Source organism: Oryx dammah, unplaced genomic scaffold (genome assembly GCF_014754425.2).
Source record: "Oryx dammah isolate SB20612 unplaced genomic scaffold, SCBI_Odam_1.1 HiC_scaffold_23, whole genome shotgun sequence".
NCBI classification, from domain to species: Eukaryota; Metazoa; Chordata; class Mammalia; order Artiodactyla; family Bovidae; genus Oryx; species Oryx dammah.
In genome coordinates, this window is record NW_024070207.1 from 99,865,691 (window position 1) to 99,887,212 (window position 21,522).

The window sequence follows — 21,522 nt, forward strand, 5'->3', positions numbered from 1 at the left end:
AACCGTGAACTTCCAGATGTTCAAGCTGGTTTTAGAAAAGGCAGAGGAACCAGAGATCAAATGGCCAACATCCGCTGGATCATCAAAAAAGCAAGAGAGTTCCAGAAAAACATCTATTTCTGCTTTATTGACTATGCCAAAGCCTTTGACTGTGTGGATCACAATAAGCTGTGGAAAATTCTTCAAGAGATGGGAATACCAGACCACCTGACCTGCCTCTTGAGAAACCTATATGTAGGTCAGGAAGCAACAGAACTGGACATGGAACAACAGACTGGTTCCAAACAGGAAAAAGGGTACGTCAAGGCTGTATATTGTCACCTGTTTATTTAACTTATGTGCTGAGCACATCATGAGAAACACTGGGCTGGAAGAAGCACAAGCTGGAATCAAGATTGTCAGGAGAAATATCAATAACCTCAGATATGCAGATGACACCACCCTTATGGCAGAAAGTGAAGAGGAACTACAAAGTCTGTTGATGAAAATGAAAGCAAAGAGTGAAAAAGTGGGCTTAAAGCTCAACATTCAGAAAACGAAGATCATGGCATCTGGTCCCATCACTTCATGGAAATAGATGGGGAAACAGTGGAAACAGTGTCAGACTTTATTTGGCGGGGGGGGGCTCCAGAATTACTGCAGATGTTGATTGCAGCCATGAAATTAAAAGATGCTTACTCTTTGGAAGGAAAGTTATGATCAATCTAGATAGCATATTGAAAAGCAGAGACATTACTTTGCCAACAAAGATCCATCTAGTCAAGGCTATGGTTTTTCCAGTGGTCATGTATGGATGTGAGAGTTGGACTCTGAAGAAAGCTGAGTGCTGAAGAATTGATGCTTTTGAACTGTGGTGTTGGAGAAGACTCTTGAGAGTCCCTTGGACTGCAAGGAGATCCAACCAGTCCATCCTAAAGGAGATCAGTCTTGGGTGTTCTTTGGAAGGACTGATGCTGAGGCTGAAACTCCAATACTTTGGCCACCTCACACGAAGAGTTGAGTCATTGGAAAAGACCCTGATGCTGGGAGGGATTGGGGGCAAGAGGAGAAGGGGACAACAGAGGATGAGATGGCTGGATGGCATCATTGACTCTATGGACGTGAGTCTGAGTGAACTCCGGGAGTTGGTGATGGACAGGGAGGCCTGGCGTGCTGCGATTCATGGGGTCGCATAGAGTCAGACATGACTGAGCGACTGAAAGGAACCAAACTGAACTGAATATCAGAACAATGACGATACCAAGATCCAAATAGACTTCATTATGTCCTAAGTCTCCCAAAACCTGAAAGTAAATGCCAACTGTGAGGTTTTCTCAGACTAGTTGGTTATTGCCAAAACTGGATTCTAAATTTTTCTTTTATGGCCAAACCCCTGTATTCTTTACTCAGTAATAACAAGCCAAACCCAATTTTATGGGATAGACTGGATAACTTAGCCTTAAAGGCCTTAAAGGAGAGTTTGATGAACTCATTGTCCTTGGGCATCTCAATGATCAGATTCCCTTTTCTTTGCGTTTCTCCCTAAAGACCACAGGGACCCATAGGGTAATATGGCCAGTCATTGGACTGTGTGGCACATGGATATGCCCCTTGCCTTAGAGTCATTATTGCCACTTTTTTTTGGTTAAGGCCACTGAGAAAATTGTTGTGGGCTCTCCTTTAATCATTTTTGTACTTCATACATTTGAAATTCTTTTGAATTCTCATCACTTTCAATATTTCTCAGGCAGCCACTTCATCTCCTATGAAGTCCTTTTAACTACCCCTCCATAACTTTTTACATTGCAAAAACATTACATCACCAATGAAATCCCTCACAATTGCTTAATGCTGACAGATCACCTTCTGACTCCTCGTAATGATCTACAGAAAGTTCCACTGGGTAACATTTACTTCTCATGGGTCAGTGATGGTTCTTATTTAAAAGGTAACAATGGCAAATATTGTGCTAGATATGCTATTACAACTTCTTTTGAGATTGTTGAGGCAGCATCTTTGCCTAAGCTGCTTTGGCCCAAGAGGCTGAATTATACGCTCTTATAGGCTCTTGTACTTTAGCCGAGGATGAAACTGCCAAATTTATACTCATAGTAAGATATGCTTTTGGAGCAGTTCATGATTTTGGAATATTGTGGAAGTAATGTGGCTTCCTTACTTCCAGTGGAAATAAAATTAAAAATGACCCCTATGCTCCCTATGACTAGACTGAAGCTTCCCCTTGCAGATAGGCCACTGCCTTTCTACTGCTGAGGTTCTTTTGGATTAACCCTATTGGATATTGGGCTTCCCTGGTGGCACAGAGGTTAAAGCATCTGCCTGCAATGCAGGAGACCTGCGTTCAATCCCTGGGTCGGGAAGATCCCCTGGAGAAGGAAATGGCAACCCACTCCAGTATTCTTGCCTGGAGAATCCCATGGACAGAGGGGCCTGGTAGGCTACAGCCTATAGGGTCACAAAGTGTCAGACACGACTGAGCGACTTCACTTTCAACCCTATTGGAAGAACTTTTCTTGAAATTTAAGGAACCCATTTTACTGGCCACATGCTTCAACAAGTTTGTTTTGGCCAGTTTTATAAAACTTTCACTGTGCTTACTACTCTCAATCCTCTTGTTAATGGAATGCATTAACATTATTATTAAGACTCAGTTGGCAAAATTGCAGAAGGTCCCCAGATACCTTGGCCAAAAGCACTGCCATTAGTCTTTCTAAATCTCAGATCCACCACTTTTGAAACTCAAACTTTTACCCTTAGAGAGAGCCACAGGAAACCCAGTACACTTGGTTCCTACTTTTGACCCACAACTGATAGGAGGAGAGATATTCCAATATTGCAATGGCTTAACTGTGTCTATTGAAAATAACCATGCTTTGGTAGAGTAATTGTTTCACAGCACACCCTCTGGAGATAGACACCTTAAGCACCAATACTGGCCAAAACAAACTTGTTGAAGCACATGGCCAGAAAAATGGGTTCCTTAAATTTCAAGAAGCATTCTTCCAATAGGGTTAATCTTTCCCAAAAGAACTTCAGCAGTAGAAAGGCAGTAGCCTGTCTGCAAGGGGAAGCTTCAGTTTAGTCCTGAGCATAGGGATCGTTTTTAATTTTATTTTCACTGGAAGTAAGGAAGCCACATTACTTCTGCAATATTCCAAAATCATGAACTGCTCCAAAAGCATATCTTACTATGAGTATAAATATTGGCAGTTTCATCCTCAGCTAAAGTACAAGAGCCTATAAGAGCATATAATTCAGCTTCTTGGGTCAAAGCAACTTAGGTAAAGATGCTGCCTCAACAATCTCAAAAGAAGTTGCAATAGCATATCTAGTACAATATTTGCCATTGTTACCTTTTAAATAAGAATCATCACTGACCCATGGAAGTAAATGTTACCCAGTGGAATTTTCTGTAGATCATTACGAGGAGTCAGGAGGTGGTCTGTCAGCATCAAGCAATTGTGAGGGATTTCATTGGTGATGTAATGTTTTTGCAATGTAAAAGAGTTATGGAGGGGTAGTTAAAAGGACTTCATAGGAGGTGAAGTGGCTGCCTGAGAAATGTTCCAAAAGAACTCCCTTTAACCTCAATGGAAAGGCTTCTACTAGGTTCTGCTTAACAAACCCGTATGCCACATAATTCCAAAGAACAGACTCTTGTATTCATGTAGCACATCTAAAGTTTTGGACCCTGACTGACTGGACCAGCATGTCATCTGGTGAACAGAAAGTGACAGTCTCCCAGAATTGAAGTAGATGACATCTGATGAAACAGCTTTCTCAAGATATCTGGACCAGGCCTGTTGGAAGTTTGTCACCAAACCTTTGATGCTGACATAACACTTCAGATGATCTCCAATGTTTATGATCTTGGTAACATATGGATTTTACATAAAAAGTGCCCGAGAGTTCTCCGTCTCACTTTGTGTAACTGAAATGTGACCTTAATAGGTTTCCAATCTATGTACTTTCCCTTCAATATGAGACACTACAGCCAGGAAAGATTTTTCCTGGAATTGAGGGACAAAAAGCCACTGAAACTAGAAAACCTGACTCTTGATCAGCAATGTTTTCAGAGAAAGATCTTGTTCAACACAGGGAAATGTAAAAAAAATTAAAACAGTAGCCTTAATAAATAGAGTTGGGAGATCAGAAGGGGAATTTCTCACACCCTATAAGAACAGCAGAGCCCAACAACAAGAAGAAGAGTCCTCTTCTTCCCTGGCAAGGACTCAGCCAATGAAAAGCCCCGGACTCTTTATTTACTGAGTAACATCTTCCAACTTTCTTTTCATCTCTGTAAAAGCATTCTCCTTCCCTTACCATGTGGGAGGACTTGGTTGTAGACCCCCAAAATGCAATTCTTTGCTGGTCCTAAATAAACCTGTCAGTTGAGTGTATACTCCTCAGTTCTGTCTCGTTACAACAAAGATTTGGAGTGATGGACATTAAAGCCCTCAGCATGTCACAGCTCTCTGGTCTTGGACAGACTGTGTTATAGCGCTCAGGTCTTGAAAGGACTGTGTTATAGCTCTTAGACAAATCAGTATTACAGCTCCATGTTAGAGCTCTATTTTATTTAGATAATAACAGGAAAATCCATCCTCGAGGCATGAGGGCATGTTGACCCAAAGACCTGAAGAGAAGAGCACCCCAGTTCACGAGAGAGGGAGAGAGAGCAAGCGAGAGCTTTGGTTCCTCTTTTTATATGTTTTTCTCTCCCTGGGCCTGTCCTATGTAAATTGGGCCAGCCAGGAGTGCTGTTTCTTTTACCTGAGGTCCTCACTCCGGTCCTCGGACATTCCTTTGTTCTATTTTTGCAGGCTTTCCCCTTGTCTTTTAGCTACCGCCATTTTGGACTCCTTTTCTCTATTCTAACTACCTAACAAACTCATCTTTACTGGAGAAATATGTGGCAATCTATTGATTTCAGGCCAATAGTTAATTTCATTATTTTAATAAGAATCAGTCTCCATTTTACCTCGAGTTAGAAATGATCATTCAACCAAAGACATACTACAGTGTTATATTTGAGAATGAATCACTTTTAGTTGGGTACAGCAAGCCCACCATACAAAGGTATAAACGCCTACAAAACCATCATAGGAAACTGTTGGGGTACTTGGTTTATAGGGCTCCAGCCTCACAAGTGACAAAATCACTTTCTGGAAGGTCAGGAAACTTAGCATATTTGGGGGACCTTGAAAAGAGAAGAATTTACTAATTCTCTGGATACTACAGTAAAATCCAGGGGAGAGATTTTCTTAACCTTGACTTCCTAGCCTAGACTTTATTAGAGTCTTTTAAATCGTCCAATCTTGGATTTTTTAATAAAATTCACAAACAAAAGCTAATTGTTTTAAGCAGATTCACAGATATAGAGAACAAGCTAGTGGTTAACAATGGGGAGAGGGGAAGAGGAAGGGCAATATAGGGGTAGGAGATTAAGAGGTACAAATTACTAGGTATAGAATAAGCTACAAGGGTATATTGTGTAGCACAGGGGATATAACCAATATTCTATAATAACTATAAATTAAGTATAACCTTTAAAAATTATGAATCACTCTTTTGTACACTTGAAACTTGTATAGTATTATACAGCAACTATACTTCAATTTTAGAAAAGCTGATAGTTTTGCCTCAGTATCTGTTAAATGTTATATGATCAAGAAGCTTATATGGTTATTTAATACCACTTAATGCATTTGTAAAAATATTCAGTCTAGGCTACAATGAAGCCAGCCATTTTTGCTGATCACTATTTGAAACTTATTTATGACCAAAACATAGAATGCTATGAACTAAAATTTGGGTTCCCCCCAAATTCAAAAGTTGAACTCCCAATCCCCAATGTGATGCTATTTGGAGATGGGGGTCTTTGGAATATAATTAGGTCATGAAAGTAGAACCTTAATGAATGGGATTACTGCCTTTATAAGAAGAGACATGAGACAGATGATTTTTTCTCTGCCATATGAGGACACAGCAAGAAGATGGCCATCTTCAAACCATGAAGTCCTCACCAGAATCTGACCATGCTTGGCACCCTGATCTTGGACTCCACAACCTCCAAAACTGTGAGAAATAAATGTTTGTTGTTTAAGCCACCCAGTCACCAGTTTGAACTAAGACAAGGAAATTGTTAAGAAAATTATTAAAACTGGAAAAATGGAGGAAGAGGTGGTTAACATGTCTTTTCAATGTTATGTTGAGACATTGTTTAATAACTTCCCCCAGGGTTATATAATTCTCTAGGGGAAGGTACCTATGTTTGACTTTGCTATTTATTGCTTTATTAGAACTCAGACAATATAAAGTTGCTTGCTAATATGTAAATTCTATTTGATAGAAAAGATAACCCTGATGATTATGGCTTAATGGATTCATAGGACAACAATGAGTTTTATATCTGATCTAACAATCCTACTCTAAAATTTTTTAGATGGTTTTCTTGATAGACTTCATAAAACTCTGTTTCATCAAATGCTTTTATAGCCATTTTACTATCTTAGTAGTTTCCATTTCAATTAATGAATAAAATCTTTGAGATATGTTTATTTTATGTTTCTGTAAGTCATTTCAGTTCAGTTCAGTTCAGTTCAGTCACTCAGTCATGTCCGACTTTTTGCGGCCCCATGAACCACAGCATGTCAGGCCTCCCTGTCCATCATCAACTCCGGAACCCAACTAAATCCATGTCCATTGTGTCAGTGATGCCATTTAACCATTTCATCCTGTCATCCCCTTCTCCTCCTGCCCTCAGTCTTTCCCAATTCAAGGTCTTTTCAAATGAGTCAGTTCTTCACATCAGGTGGCAAAATTATTGGAGTTTCAGCTTCAACTTTAGGCCCTCCATGAACACCCAGGACTGATCTCCATAGAATGCACTGGTTGGAACTCCTTGCAGTCCAAGGAACTCTCAAGAGTCTTTTCCAACACCACATTTCAAAAGCATCAATTCTTCATCACTCAGCTTTCTTTATAGTCCAACTTTCACATCCATATACGACCACTGGAAAAACCATAGCCTTGACTAGATGGATCTTTGTTGGCAAAGTAATATCTCTGTTTTTTAATATGCTGTCTAGGTTGGTTATAACTTTCCTTCCAAGGAGTAAGCGTCTTTTAAGTTCATTGCTGCGGTTGCCAATTGCAGTGATTTTGGAGCCCCCCAAAATAAAGTGTGACACTGTTTCCACTGTTTCCCCATCTATTTCCCATGAAGTGATGGGACCAGATGCCATGATCTTCGTTTTCTGAATGTTGAGCTTTAAGCCAACTTTTTCACTCTCCTCTTTTACTTTCATCAAGAGGCTTTTTAGTTCCTCTTCACTTTCTGCCATAAGGGTGGTGTCATCTGCATATCTGAGGTTATTGGTATTTCTCCTGGCAATCTTGATTCCAGCTTGTGCTTCTTCCAGTCCAGCGTTTCTCATGATGTACTCTGCATAGAAGTTAAATAAGCAGGGTGACAATATACAGCCTTGACATACTCCTTTTCCTATTTGGAACCAGTCTGTTGTTCCATGTCCAGTTCTAACTGTTGCTTCCTGACCTGCATTCAGATTTCTCAAGAGGCAGGTCAGGTGGTCTGGTATTCCCATCTCTTTCAGAATTTTCCACAGATTATTGTGATCCACACAGTCAAAGGCTTTGGCACAGTCAATAAAGCAGAAATAGATGTTTTTCTGGAACTCTCTTGCTTTTTCCATGATCCAGTGGATGTTGGCAATTTGATCTCTGGTTCCTCTGCCTTTTCTAAAACCAGCTTGAACATCTGGAAGATCATGTTTCACATATTGTTGAAGCCTGGCTTGGAGAATTTTGAGCATTACTTTACTACTGTGTGATATGAGTGCAATTGTGCAGTAGTTTGAGAATTCTTTGGTATTACTTTTCTTTGGGATTGGAATGAAAACTGACCTTTTCCAGTCCTGTGGCCACTGTTGAGTTCTCGAAATTTGCTGACATATGAAGTGCAGCACTTTCACAGCATCATTTTTCAGGATTTGAAAGAGCTCAACTGGAATGCCATCACCTCCATTAGCTTTGTTTGTAGTGATGCTTCCTAAGGCCCACCTGACTTCACATTCCAGGATGTCTGGCTCTAGGTGAGTATGAGTGATCACACCTTTGTGAGTATCTGGGTTGTGAAGATCTTTCTTGTACAGTTCGTCTGTGTGTTTTTGTCACCTCTTCTTAATATCTTCCACTTCTGTTAGGTCCGTACAATTTCTGTCATTTATTGAGCCCATCTTTGCATGAAATGTTCCCTTGGTATCTCTAATTTTCTTGAGAGATCTCTAGTCTTTCCCATTATATTGTTTCCTCCATTTCTTTGCATTGATTGCTGAGGAAGGCTTTCTTATGTCTCATAGCTATTCTTTGGAACTCTACATTCAAATGGCTATATCTTTCCTTTTCTCCTTTGCTTTTCACTTCCCTTCTTTTCACAGCTATTTGTAAAGCCTCCTCAGACAGCCATTTTGCTTTTTTGCATTTCTTTTTCTTGGGGATGGTCTTCCTCCCTGTCTCCTTTACAATGTCACGAACCTCCAATCATAGTTCATTAGGCACTCTATCAGATCTAGTCCTTTAAATCTATTTCTCACTTCCACTGTATAATCATAACGGATTTAATTTAGGTTATACCTGAATGGTATAAGTCAATTAAAATTTTTCATACTTAATAATTTGACCCATATAAGGTATTCATGTTTATAAATGCCTGCATTTTAATGTAAGAATTCATACAGGTAATCCTATAAGGCAGGTCATGGTGTAGAGAGCTGATAAAATGCAGTCCACTGGAGAAGGGAATGGCAAATCACTTCAGTATTCTTGCCTTGAGAACCCCATGAACAGTATGAAAAGGCAAAATGGTAGGATACTGAAAGAGGTACTCCGCAGGTCAGTAGGTGCCCAATATGCTACTGGAGGTCAGTGGAGAAATAACTCCAGAAAGAATGAAGGGATGGAGCCAAAGCAAAAACAATACCCAGCTGTGGATGTGACTAGTGATAGAAGCAAGGTCCGATGCTGTAAAGAGCAATATTGCATAGGAAACTGGAATGTCAGGTCCATGAATCAAGGCAAATTGGGAGTGGTCAAACCGTGAACTTCCTGATGTTCAAGCTGGTTTTAGAAAAGGCAGAGGAACCAGAGATCAAATTGCCAACATCCACTGCATCATGGAAAAAGCAAGAGAGTTCCAGAAAAAACATCTATTTCTGCTTTATTGACTATGCCAAAGCGTTTGACTGTGTGGATCACAAAAACTGTGGAAAATTCTGAAAGAGATGGGAATACCAGACCACCTGACCTGCCTCTTGAGAAATCTGAATGCAGGCCAGGCCAGGAAGCAACAGTTAGAACTGGACATGGAAAAACAGACTGGTTCCAAATAGGAAAAGGAGTATGTCAAGGCTGTATATTGTCACCCTGCTTATTTAACTTCTATGCAGAGTACATCATGAGAAACGCTGGACTGGAAGAAACACAAGCTGGAATCAAGATTGCCGGGAGAAATACCAGTAACCTCAGATATGCAGATGACACCACCCTTATGTCAGAAAGTAAAGAGGAGCTAAAAAGCCTCTTGATGAAAGTAAAAGAGGAGAGTGAAAAAGTTGGCTTAAAGCTCAACATTCAGAAAACGAAGATCATGGCATCTGGTCCCATCACTTCACAGGAAATAGATGGGGAAACAGTGGAAACAGTGTCAGACTTTATTTGGGGGGGCTCCAAAATCACTGCAGATGTTGATTGCAGCCATGAAATTAAAAGACGTTTACTCCTTGGAAGGAAAGTTATGAGCAACCTAGATAATATATTCAAATGCAAAGACATTACTCTGCCAACTAAGGTCCGTCTAGTCAAGGCTATGGTTTTTCCAGTAGTCATGTATGGATGTGCGAGTTGGACTGTGAAGAAGGCTGAGCGCTGAAGAATTGATGCTTTTGAACTGTGGTGTTGGAGAAGACTCTTGAGAGTCCCTTGGACTGCAAGGCGATCCAACCAGTCCATTCTGAAGGAGATCAACCCTGGGATTTCTTTGGAAGAAATGATGCTAAAGCTGAAACTCCAGTACTTTGGCCACCTCATGCAAAGAGTTGACTCATTGGAAAAGACTTTGATGCTGGGAGGGATTGGGGCCAGGAGAAGAAGGGGACGACAGAGTATGAGATGGCTGGATGGCATCACTAACGCGATGGACATGAGTTTGAGTGAACTCCTGGAGTTGGTGATAGACAGGGAGGCCTAGCGTGCTGTGATTCATGGGGTCACAAAGAGTTGGACACGACTGAGCGACTGAACTGAACTCAATCATATAAAGTTTCATCATAGAATAGAAAATAAGGCTAGATTTTATCCTCTTTTTAGTTTGACATATTTAAGCTTTCTGGTGCAGACTTTAGATTAATTAGGTATGTATCCTTCTGTGATGGAAAAGAGGATGCAAGTAATCTCAACATAGATTAAGTGGTTTTAATGTCGTGAACCAGCAATTGTCTCTAGAAATAACTGACCCTATGTTCCAATTACTTTCAGAAATGGCAGAATGATAGTAAGTCTGCCAAAACCAAAATTGTTGTTGGTAGATATTTTTGAAAGTTCATATGGCAAATACTAATGATGCCAGTGTGGCAATTTGTTTAGTTATTTCAATGTGCATTTAGCAGCTGACTCAAACCTGGAAGCCCGCTGGGAAATGGTGCTGCACATAATCAGAATATTTTTTTTTCCCCCTACAACAGCAATACTGAAATTATCCTCTGGACAGGGTATATCACTAAATACGCTTGTACTTATAAATTTCCTGTATAAAGTATATATACCATATTCTATAATATGGGACTCTGAGGTCCTCATCAATTTTTTGCTAAGGCTCATGAACTAATTCAAAGTTGTTCATAGAAACATGCTGACCTTGTCTGCAGGCAAAATTAAATGGATGTGAGAAGGTATTTTGTCATTTTATGTGAGTGAGAATAAGGTCATTTGCTGTCTTAATTTGAATAATCACACTCTTCCCATCCCAACCTACAGTTCTTTTACTTTCCTTCTTAGCAATTATCAACATACAACATGTTTTATATCTTACCTTTTTTATTGTTAATTTTCTTTTTCTCTTACTGAAGTATAAGTTTCATGAAGTCAGAGATTTTTGTAACTTTTTCCTGCTATAACCTGCCAGTTATTATATATGCCTGGTGCATAGCCAGTGCTCAATAAATATATGTTAAATGAATTAAATTAAGGGAATAAGTGAATGGACCTTCTCTAAGTTCATTTAACACTATGATAATATGAGAACATTTTAAAACAGGTCAAAGCAACTTTCACTTGAATTTTTCTTCTATTGGATAATAAAATTCATATAATTTTTTTCTTTTATTTTGCTTTAGCAAAATTTAATGTCTAGTAAATGACAGAAACTGTTACCCTAGGTCACTATTGCATTACTTCTTATAAATTCAATAATTTATAAAGATTTTTCTTTCCATTTTAGTACTTTCCTTATATATTTTATAGGTCCTCTTAAATTCTGTTATTAATCATAGAAAGTATACACTAAAATAAATATAATCTATATTTAACTAATAATTCAGTTTTAAAAACTCTGAAAAGGTTGTTAAAATATTATTCATGTACCTATTCTACCAAAACCCTTCAGAAAACAAAATATGTTGTAAAGAGAAATACTTTTTCTACTTTAAATCAGTGAACAAGTATGAATTGTGACATTAAATAATTCCCACAGACTTGTTACATACACTTATGTTAATTATTCTAGCAACAGGAGTTTCATTTTAGGACATGTACTGTGACTACATTGGTAGGAGAATGACAACATTTTCTCCTATTGAGAAAGATACAATCAAAAGCTGTTAGTGTTGAAGAATAATTAAATACCTGCAAAAACTAAATTCTAACTTCTGGGAGGCTTTGCCTTTTATGTAGTGAATTCAAACAAAAAATTACCAGTGTGAAAATAAGTTATTAGGTAGTATTACTTCACTACCAACTATTCAGTTTGATTAAACATATTTATTTTCCCATAAATGCTAACTAAACTGTTCAGTGTACAGTTGAATAAAGGAAAGAAAAATATCTGACATTGCCTATGAATATATATTTTTAATCTGTAATATATGTTAACATTCTAGTGGATATTTTGGACTATAAATATAAACATAATATATTATTGAAGCTTAAAATTTAATTGGAAGTACAAAAGAAATAGAATACTGATAGATGATCTAAATATTCCATTTATTTGTGTACCAGAAGAGTCTTGGTCAGTTAGTCTTTGGAACCTGTAATAATTTTATCCTTAAGAACATTGTAAATATTATGTAGGGATTTTCAGGCTATGATGGCACGTAATACTATAACTACTATTTGGTTTTGATCATTGGAATACACATCAAAATCCTCCCAAAAGTTTCAAACTTTTAACAGCATTGGAAACTTGGAATCTTCAGTCTGCAAAGCTTAAAGAAGTATTTCTATTTACTGAAGTGTAAGTGAGGTCATAAAGCAGGATGTTGGTGTGGACAACAGAGATACGGCTGGAAGAAGGGACCACAAAATTTTCACTCATGTGTTTATTAAATACCTTCACTTTCCCACTGGAAAAAAAAGGGAGGATTGTATCATCTGTCCTCCCAATCCACCTTATCCATGTTTCTCGTTCCATAATCAGCCTTGTCTGAGCTGAGAGAGCTGTGAGAATGGTGTCCTTTGGAGAATACATAAAGTTCTTTATTTACCATCTCTGCTAGTGAAAGAAAAGAGTTTCTGATGATATCCAGAAAATCTCTTTCTAGTGGGCATATAACCAGGTAGTGAAACCAAGATATCCTTCCTTTAGACCAGAAAACTTACATAAAACAGATATAATTACAAAATAGTAACAATAATAATAAATATTATGTACCAGCTATAGAATGGGCTAATTAGCTATCTCTTTGTTTTGCAAATTAAGAAAATAATTCCAATAGCAGGTTATTATAAGAAAGGAGAATTCACTGATTTAGACCTGATACTGACATAACACCAAAGTTTCATATCTTCTATTTCATGCATATCACAAGTTGCAGCAACAACCACAAAAATGAAATAAAGAAAACTCTTTTTTTTTTTTTTGGATAAAAATGTACCACATGAAGTGAAATTAATTTTAAGACACTGATACGCTCTTGTCTATGATGAAAATACAAGAACCCATAATCAAAATTTGAGTTGATTTTAAAGTCAGAAAGAAATGAATAGAGTGCAATGAGACAAGAAAATATGGCAAAGGGTTTAATATTGCAGATTGAAATCCAGTCTTAGAAACAGTGAACTGTAGTGATGGTGTGGGGAAGCTGAATCCATCATATGGAAGGCAAACCAAGGATACTTTCTCTGAATGCAGAAAAACAGAAAAGAGAGTATGACAATTAAAACTATAGGAAAAGACATGGGGAAGATAGAATGAGAAAGTTTATCTTCCTAAGGAGGAGATCAAAACCAAAAGATAATGAAAGAAAAGCAATATAAGATTTAATTTAGTAAAATATCACACAATTGAAGAAAGGTTTGACTTATAAGATGAAGTGTTTACCAAGAAAAATATCTCATTCTAGTGAATTTGTGAGACATTTCATGAAAAATTAATAATTCTATAATCAAGGAAGCAGAAAATAAAAATTTTACTTCAGGGAATTAAAAAAAAATAGACTTTGGAACATTTGCAATAATGAAGAAGAGAATAGAGTAAAATCTACAATATTTTGAGAGAAAAAAGAAGTAAAAAAAAATTTATATTCCAGATAGTCTGTCAACATACACAGGTGGCATGTAGGGCAGAGAAAGTGAACCACCATGTTCCTTCACAAGAAACACTGGAAGATATATTCTAGCGAGTAAAAATATGAATTATTATATTCATTAATTTGTTCATCAAATATTTATTGATTGCTCTCTGTAGTACCATTATTATAGAAAGACAGTATGCTAGGCATTGAGGATAAAAATGTGGGCCAAACTTTGTATGGTGCTTGAACTTAACGTATTTATAGAATGCATAACTGGGAGATAGGATCCAAAGAGGAAATAAAAAAGGATTCATTCTCAAGATTATCATCATCCTTAGCAAATTATTTTGGTTATCAAGTTCTCTGGTTCCAAGATTGCTGCTATATCCCTAACATCATGTCTTGTTAAGGATAGAGGATATCGAGAAGACTTACCTAAACTATGCTTCACCTTGTTGTTCACTTTTGGGTACACGGGCACTAGGAAATTTAGTTTCGGTCTTAGCACATTGAAATCTAGAATAAAATGTGCTTTCTGTTAGTAAAGAATGAGAGAATAGACATTGGAGAGACAACCAGTTGTCTTGGATATACACATACATGGGAAAATTACTCTCATACACTACTTTTTAAGGTATATATTATTACAGACTTTCTGAATGAAATTTTGCAAAATTATATTAAAATATTTAAAATCTTTATATACTTTTGATGGCGCTTTTTACTTTAAGGAAGCTGTTCTAATGAAACAGAGTAATTCTGTCTCACCAAGCAGACTTCAGAAGTTGACAGCTATGGTCATCTTGGTACGTAGATTGGAAACAATCCAAACATCAAGAAAACCAATCAAAATTGTAGGTTCTGGATATCAACTAATTACTTCTTGAATGGGGTATGGGATACAGTTGTGCCCTTTAAGGTACTTCAAATTGTAGCTCCTAATCCCTTTATTTTAATAATAAGGATTAAGTAATGTTAAACTTGAGACTTTTTTCTTAAATTTTGATATCCTATATGCTGCTGAGCTTTCCCAAAGTCACCAGTTTTTTAAATTCTCACTTGTCCAATGCTCTATAGTTTTCTGCCTACTAAATATTGTATACTGATCTGATTTGTAATCAAAATTGTAGATAAGTAAGACATTATCATCTAATTATATTTAGTTTCATCATTCAGAGAGTTTAGGGTTTGGTCAATGAAGAATATGATATTTAGCTCATTCATCTTGCAAAAACCATTTGAAATTTCTTTCTTCCTTCCTACATAGGGTGGGAAATTACCAATTATAATCAATTTGTTTCTGTAGGGTCTTAATTTTCATAAACATAACAAATATTGAAAAGGTACAATTTTATTCTTCATAAAAAGATAATTTCTTAACAGAAAATGGATGTTATACACATTACTTTCCTTTATCATTAAAATTAACCAATTAACTAAAATTTATTGATATCAGCAATCAATTCCTAAAAGATGATGCTGTCAAAGTGATGCACTCAATATGCCAGCAAATCTGGAAAACTCAGCAGTGGCCACAGGGCTGGAAAAGGTCAGTTTCCATTCCAATCCAAAGAAAGGCAATGCCAAAGAATGTTCAAATTACTGCACAATTATACTCATCTCAAATGCTACCAAAGTAATGCTCAAAATTCTCCAAGCCAGGCTTCAACAGTACATGAACCATGAACTTCCAGATGTTCAAGCTGGTTTTAGAAAAGGCAGAGGAAAAAGAGATCAAATTGCCAACATCCACTGGATCATGGAAAAAGCAAGAGAGTTCCAGAAAAACATCTACTTTTGCTTTATTGACTATGCCAAATTCTTTGACTGTGTGGATCACAATAAACTGAGGAAAATACTTCAAGAGATGGGAATACCAGACCACTTGACCTGCCTCCTGAGAAATCTGTATGCAGGTCAAGAAGCAACAGTTAGAACTGGACATGGAACAACAGACTTGTTCCGAATACAAAAGGAGTACATCAAGACTGTATATTGTCACCTTGCTTATTTAACTTATATGCAGAGTACATCATGAGAAATCCCAGGCTGGATGAAGCACAAGCTGGAATCAAGACAGCTGGGAGAAATATCAATAACTTCAGATACACAGATGACACCACACTCGTGGCAGAAAGAGAAGAAGAACTAAACAGCCTCTTGATGAAAGTGAAAGAGGAGAGTGAAAAAGTTGGCTTAAAATTCAACATTCAGAAAACTAAGATCATGGCATCCGGTTCCATCACTTCATGGAAAATAGATGGGGAAACAGTGGAAACAGTGACAGACTTAATTTTCTTGGGCTCCAAAATCACTGCAGACAGTGACTGCAACCATGAAATGAAAAGACGCTTACTCCTTGGAAGGAAAGTTATGACCAACCTAGATAGCATATTCAAAAGCAGAGACATTACTTTTCCCACTAAGGTCCATCTAGTCAAGGCTATGGTTTTTCCAGTGGTCATGTATGGATGTGAGAGTTGGACTGTGAAGAAAGCTGTGTGCTGAAGAATTGATGCTTTTGAACTGTGGTGTTGGAGAAGACTCTTGAGAGTCCCTTGGACTGTAAGGAGATCCAACCAGTCCATTCTAAAGGAGATCAGTCCTGGGTGTTCTTTGGAAGGAATGATGCTAAAGCTGAAACTCCAGTACTTTGGCCACCTCATGCAAAGAGTTGACTCATTGGAAAAGACCCTGATGCTGGGAGAGATTGGGGGCAGGAGGAGAAGGGGACAACAGAGGATGAGATGGCTGGATGGCATCACTGAGTGGATGGATGTGAGTTTGAGTGAACTCCGGGAGTTGGTGATGGACAGGGAGGCCTGGCGTGCTGTGATTCATGGAATCACAGAGTCAGACACGAATGAGTGACTGAACTGAACTGATGTGTGTATATATATATATTTGGGCTTCTCTGGTGGCTCAGTGGTAAAGAATCTGTCTGCCAATGCTGGAGACATGGGTCTTGCCTGGGAAATTCCATGGACAGAGGAACTTGGTGGACTACAGTATATGGGGTCATAAGGAATCAAGCACAACTTAGCAACAGCAAGACATATATATAAATTTATGCTTTAAGTAAAAGAAAAATTCATTATATGAAGTTATTTTTAGAAAATATAAAAATGAACACCATTTGGTGTGCTGTTATGAAGTATACCATTTGTTTTCTTGGAGATCTTAATAATCCTCGTGCAAATATGAAATGCAAATACTTAACTAGCTAATTTATTAACAATTCATCTAAAATATTTATTTACTATGTACTCTGTGTCAAACATTCTTCAAGTTCTAGGGATATGATAGTAAGTAAAATACTTATAATTCCCTCCTCTCCAAATTACAAAACAGTTGATAAAACATCCAGTTAAATAAATGATTATAATGTAGTTTGATGAATGGTAACATTCATCCTGAAGGTAGGAGAAACCAGAATTCTATGGGAACCAATGGCAATGGAATAAAACCTGTCTGAGTGATGGTCTTCTTGAGAACGCCGCATTTAGGTTAAGAACTGGAGAATGAATAGGACTCAGCTAGACAGAAGGTAGAGGTTGCATAGTGGAAGTGATAGCCTTTTGGAGTGATAGTTATTGATTTCTAGGAGTCAGACATTATCCAAAAGGCAAAAGTTAGTAATTGAAGGGACTTGGTGAATAATCAGATTTCTATTTTTCAAAATACTATTTAAATTGGAAATTGGAACTGTAGAAGGACAGGACTGGGGCAACAGAGCAATTAGGAGGCTGTTTCAGAACTGCAGTAAAGGACGATAATGGCCTAGCACAGTGCTGGGCAAGTGATGATAGAAAGATGGAAAATAATCCATATCCAGACTATCAAAGCCTATTGAATTTGACATTAAAATTTTTCCAAAATCTGATCACTGCTCACCATCTGCCTTGCCACCATCCTGGTACAAGCCGACAACATATCTCATTTCAATTACTTCAATAACCTCTTAGCTAGAGTTGCCAGATTTAGTCAATCAAAATTTTATCTGGCAACACTGCTCCTAACTATTTCCCACCTTCTGCCTCTTCTCACATGTCAGTCTCTTCTCAACATGACAGTTAAGAGTACTGTTAGGCAAACACAACTCAATCTTGAAAAGTTCTAAACAGCCCACTGGTCACGATGTATTATGCTTATTTAGTTCAGTTCAGTTGCTCAGTTGTTTCTGACTGTTTGTGACCCCATGGACTGTAGCACACCAGGCCTTGCTGTCTAACACCAACTCCCGGAGTTTACTCAAACTCATGTCCTTTGAGTCAGTGATTCCAGCCAACAATCTCATCCTCTGTCATCCCTTTCTCCTCCCTCCTTCAATCTTTCTCAGCATCAGGATCTTTTCAAATGAGTCCATCAACAGAAAATTGGATTGAAGATTTACTGAGCATGGCCCTGCCCATCAGAACAAGACCCAATATCCCCTTCAGTCAGTCTCTCCCATCAGGAAGCCTCTTATCCTCCTCCATCAGAGGGAAGATAGAATGAAAACCATAATCACAGAAAACTAAACAATCTGATCACTTGGACCACAGCCTTGCCTAACTCAATGAAACTATGAGCCATACCGTGTAAGGCCACCCAAGACAGACAGGTCATGGTGGAGAGTTCTGACAAAACGTGGTCCACTGGAGAAGGGAATGGCAAACCACTTCAGTATTCTTGCCTTGAGAATCCCATGAGCAGTATGAAAAGGCAAAAAGATAGGACACTAAAAGATGAACTCTCCAGGTCAGTAGGTGCTCAATATGCTACTGGAGATCAGTGGAGAAATAATTCCAGAAAGAATGAAGAGATGGAGCCAAAGAAAAAATAGCACCCAATTGTGGATGTGACTGGTGATGGAAGTAAAGTCCGATGGTGTAAAGAGTAATATTGCATAGGAACCTGGAATGTTAGGTCCATGAATCAAGGCAAATTGGAAGTGGTCTAATAGGAGATGGCAAGAGTGAACATCGACATTTTAGGAATCAGCGAACTAAAAAATGAACTGAAATGGGTGAATTTAACTCAGATGACCATTATATCTACTACTGTGAGCAAGAATCCCTTAGAAGAAATGGAGTAGCTATCATAGTCAACAAAAGAGTCCGAGATTATGCTTCTTACATACGGCTGGGATAAATTTGTTAACATTTTATCTAAGATCTTTATGTTAATAAGTGCTTTTGTCTCTAATTTCTTTTTGTTAGCCTGCTATGGTCAAATTTTGCTATTGAGGTTATATTTGCATCATTAAGTGAATTGTGGAGTAATTTATTTTTTTCCCTTCTCTTCTCTGGAAATGTGCTTTTAAGATTATATTTATCTTCTCTTTGTAATTGACAGAATTTTCCTGAAAACCTTAGGCCTGGTATTTGTTATTTTACATTTTAAAATACTGATTCAATGTATTTGTTAAAAGACAATGTTTTTGAGTCAATTATTAAAACTCAGTTTCTAGGAAATTGAATATTTTGTTTAAATATTCAAGGTTCTTATCATAAAGTTTTTCTTGTTCTCTCTAGGTAATCTGAGTATTATCTCTACTTATGTCTTTTCTCCGTTTTCTTCCCTCATATTGTTTATATGTACTGCTGTTCTTCTTGATTAATTTTGCCAACATTTTTGTGTTATCTTTTTAAAATAATCAACTTTTGTCTTGCTTATTCTCTTTATTTTGCATTTGTCTTGAATTGCATAAATTTCCAGATCTTACATTTATTATCTCCTAACTTCTATATTTGGTTTATCCTATTGTTCACATACTATTCTGTTTATATTGACTTTGAAATTTTCATTTATCCCCACTTTTTCAAAATTTCACATAACAGTTAATCTAGATGTCTAATTGATTCAGTGTGAATATTTTATAAGTAGTGCTATGCAATTCCTATTGATTATTTTACTATATGTATGAATTTCCTCGAATAACGAGCTGGTTGCCTAAGCAGGATCTCAACAGATGAAAAATGAGGGATTAAGAATAAGTAGGATATTAAGTGTAATTATCAATTTTAATGTTGGGTTGGGCAAAAAGTTCATTTGGGTTTTCTTGTACCATTGTTTGGAAAAGCCTGAACACATTTTTTGGCCAACTCATTAGATTTGCTGTATTTCAGTATTCATTCTATTTGAAGCTCAAATGATCCTATGTTTGGCTAACGAGAGTCCTTTCAAGTTGCCCCTTCATGTGTCCTTTCATGGTCTATGAGGAAGTCTAGGTACAGGATTTCAGAAGTGACAAGATGATCAGGCTTACCTTGAATATTTCTTTTTTTGTTTTTTTTTTTTTTGATTTTTTTATTTGAAAAAAATTTTTTTTACTTTACAATACTATATTGGTTTTGCCATGCATTGACATGAATCCACCACAGGTGTACATGAGTTCCCAACCCTGAATCCCCCTCCCACCACCCTCCCCATATCATCTCTCTGGGTCATCCCAGTGCACCAGCCCCAAGCATCCTGTATCCTGTATTGAACCTAGACTAGCGATTCGTTTCTTACATGATAGTATACATGTTTCAATGCCATTCTTCCAAATCATCCCACCCTCTCCCTCTCCCACACAGTCCAAAAGTCTTTCTGATAACAGATATATTTTAAGAAACCCTGGTAATTTTTGTAAGTGGAAAATAATATTTGGAAACTATATCTGGGTAGTAAGTTTGCATTTTCTACTGGATTGTCACAGCTTTTAGGGCATTTCAGTGGAGAGCTAATAACACATGTATTTTGTTTATCTTACAAGGAGAAAAATAAATTCTACCTTTCCACACTATTCAAAGAGGAGTCCAAATGTTGTCGTCTTCAGTTTCTGTCAGAAAGGCGAGCATTCACAATGTTTGAAGTACTTGCCTGGCGGTAGTGCACAAGAAGGATGAGACTCTACCTAAATTCCTTGCCACAGGAACCTACTCAGGTGGCACCAACCTTGACTTTCAAATGGAACATTATATCTACAAAAAGGAAAGTGGTGGCATCTACATCTTAAGTATGAAGAGACCCTGGGAGAATTTTCTGCCAGCAGCTCACGCCATGGTTGCCACTGAAAATCCATCTGATATTGGCATCATCTCCTTCAGGAATACTGGCCAGTGGGACGCACTGAAATCTGTAGCTAATACTCAGGCCACCTCTATTGCTGGCCACTTCAGTTCTGGAAACTTCACTAACCAGATCCAGGCAGCGTTCCAGGAGCCTCGACTTCTTGTGGTTACATATCCCAGAACTGACCATCTGCCTCTCCCAGAGGCGTCTTAAGTTAACTTGTCTACTATTGTTCTGTGTAACACAGATTCTCCTCTAGGCTATGTAGACATTGCTGCCCCATTCAGCAACAAGGGAGCACCTTCAGTTGGGGCTGACGCAGTGGCTGCTGGACCCGGAGATTCTGCACATGCACAGCATGTTTCCCCGCGTGAACTCAACAGGAGGTTGCGCCTAACCTCTACTTTCTGAGGAGGAACTTCAGGGTGAATGGACCTATCGAGTTCCAGAGTTTACTGCTACTAAAGTCAAGGTTGCAGATTAGTCTGAGGGCAGGCAGTGCCCTCTGTCCCTATTCAGCATTTCCATGCTGAATATGATAACTGACTGGTCTCAAGCTGCTCCCTCTCAAGCTCTTAAACAGAAAATGGAAATATAAAGTTAATGGAAAAGAACATTTCTACAAAAGTAAGTAAATCTATACATTCTAATTTCATATTACTAATTTTCCACATTT

The 21,522-nt window shown here is 37.8% G+C and overlaps 1 pseudogene; it reads left to right on the forward strand.

Annotated features, from left to right (window-relative positions):
- Positions 1-21,243, forward strand: part of LOC120881681 — a 53,820-nt pseudogene extending 32,577 nt beyond the window's left edge.
- Positions 21,244-21,522: the final 279 nt, after the last annotated feature.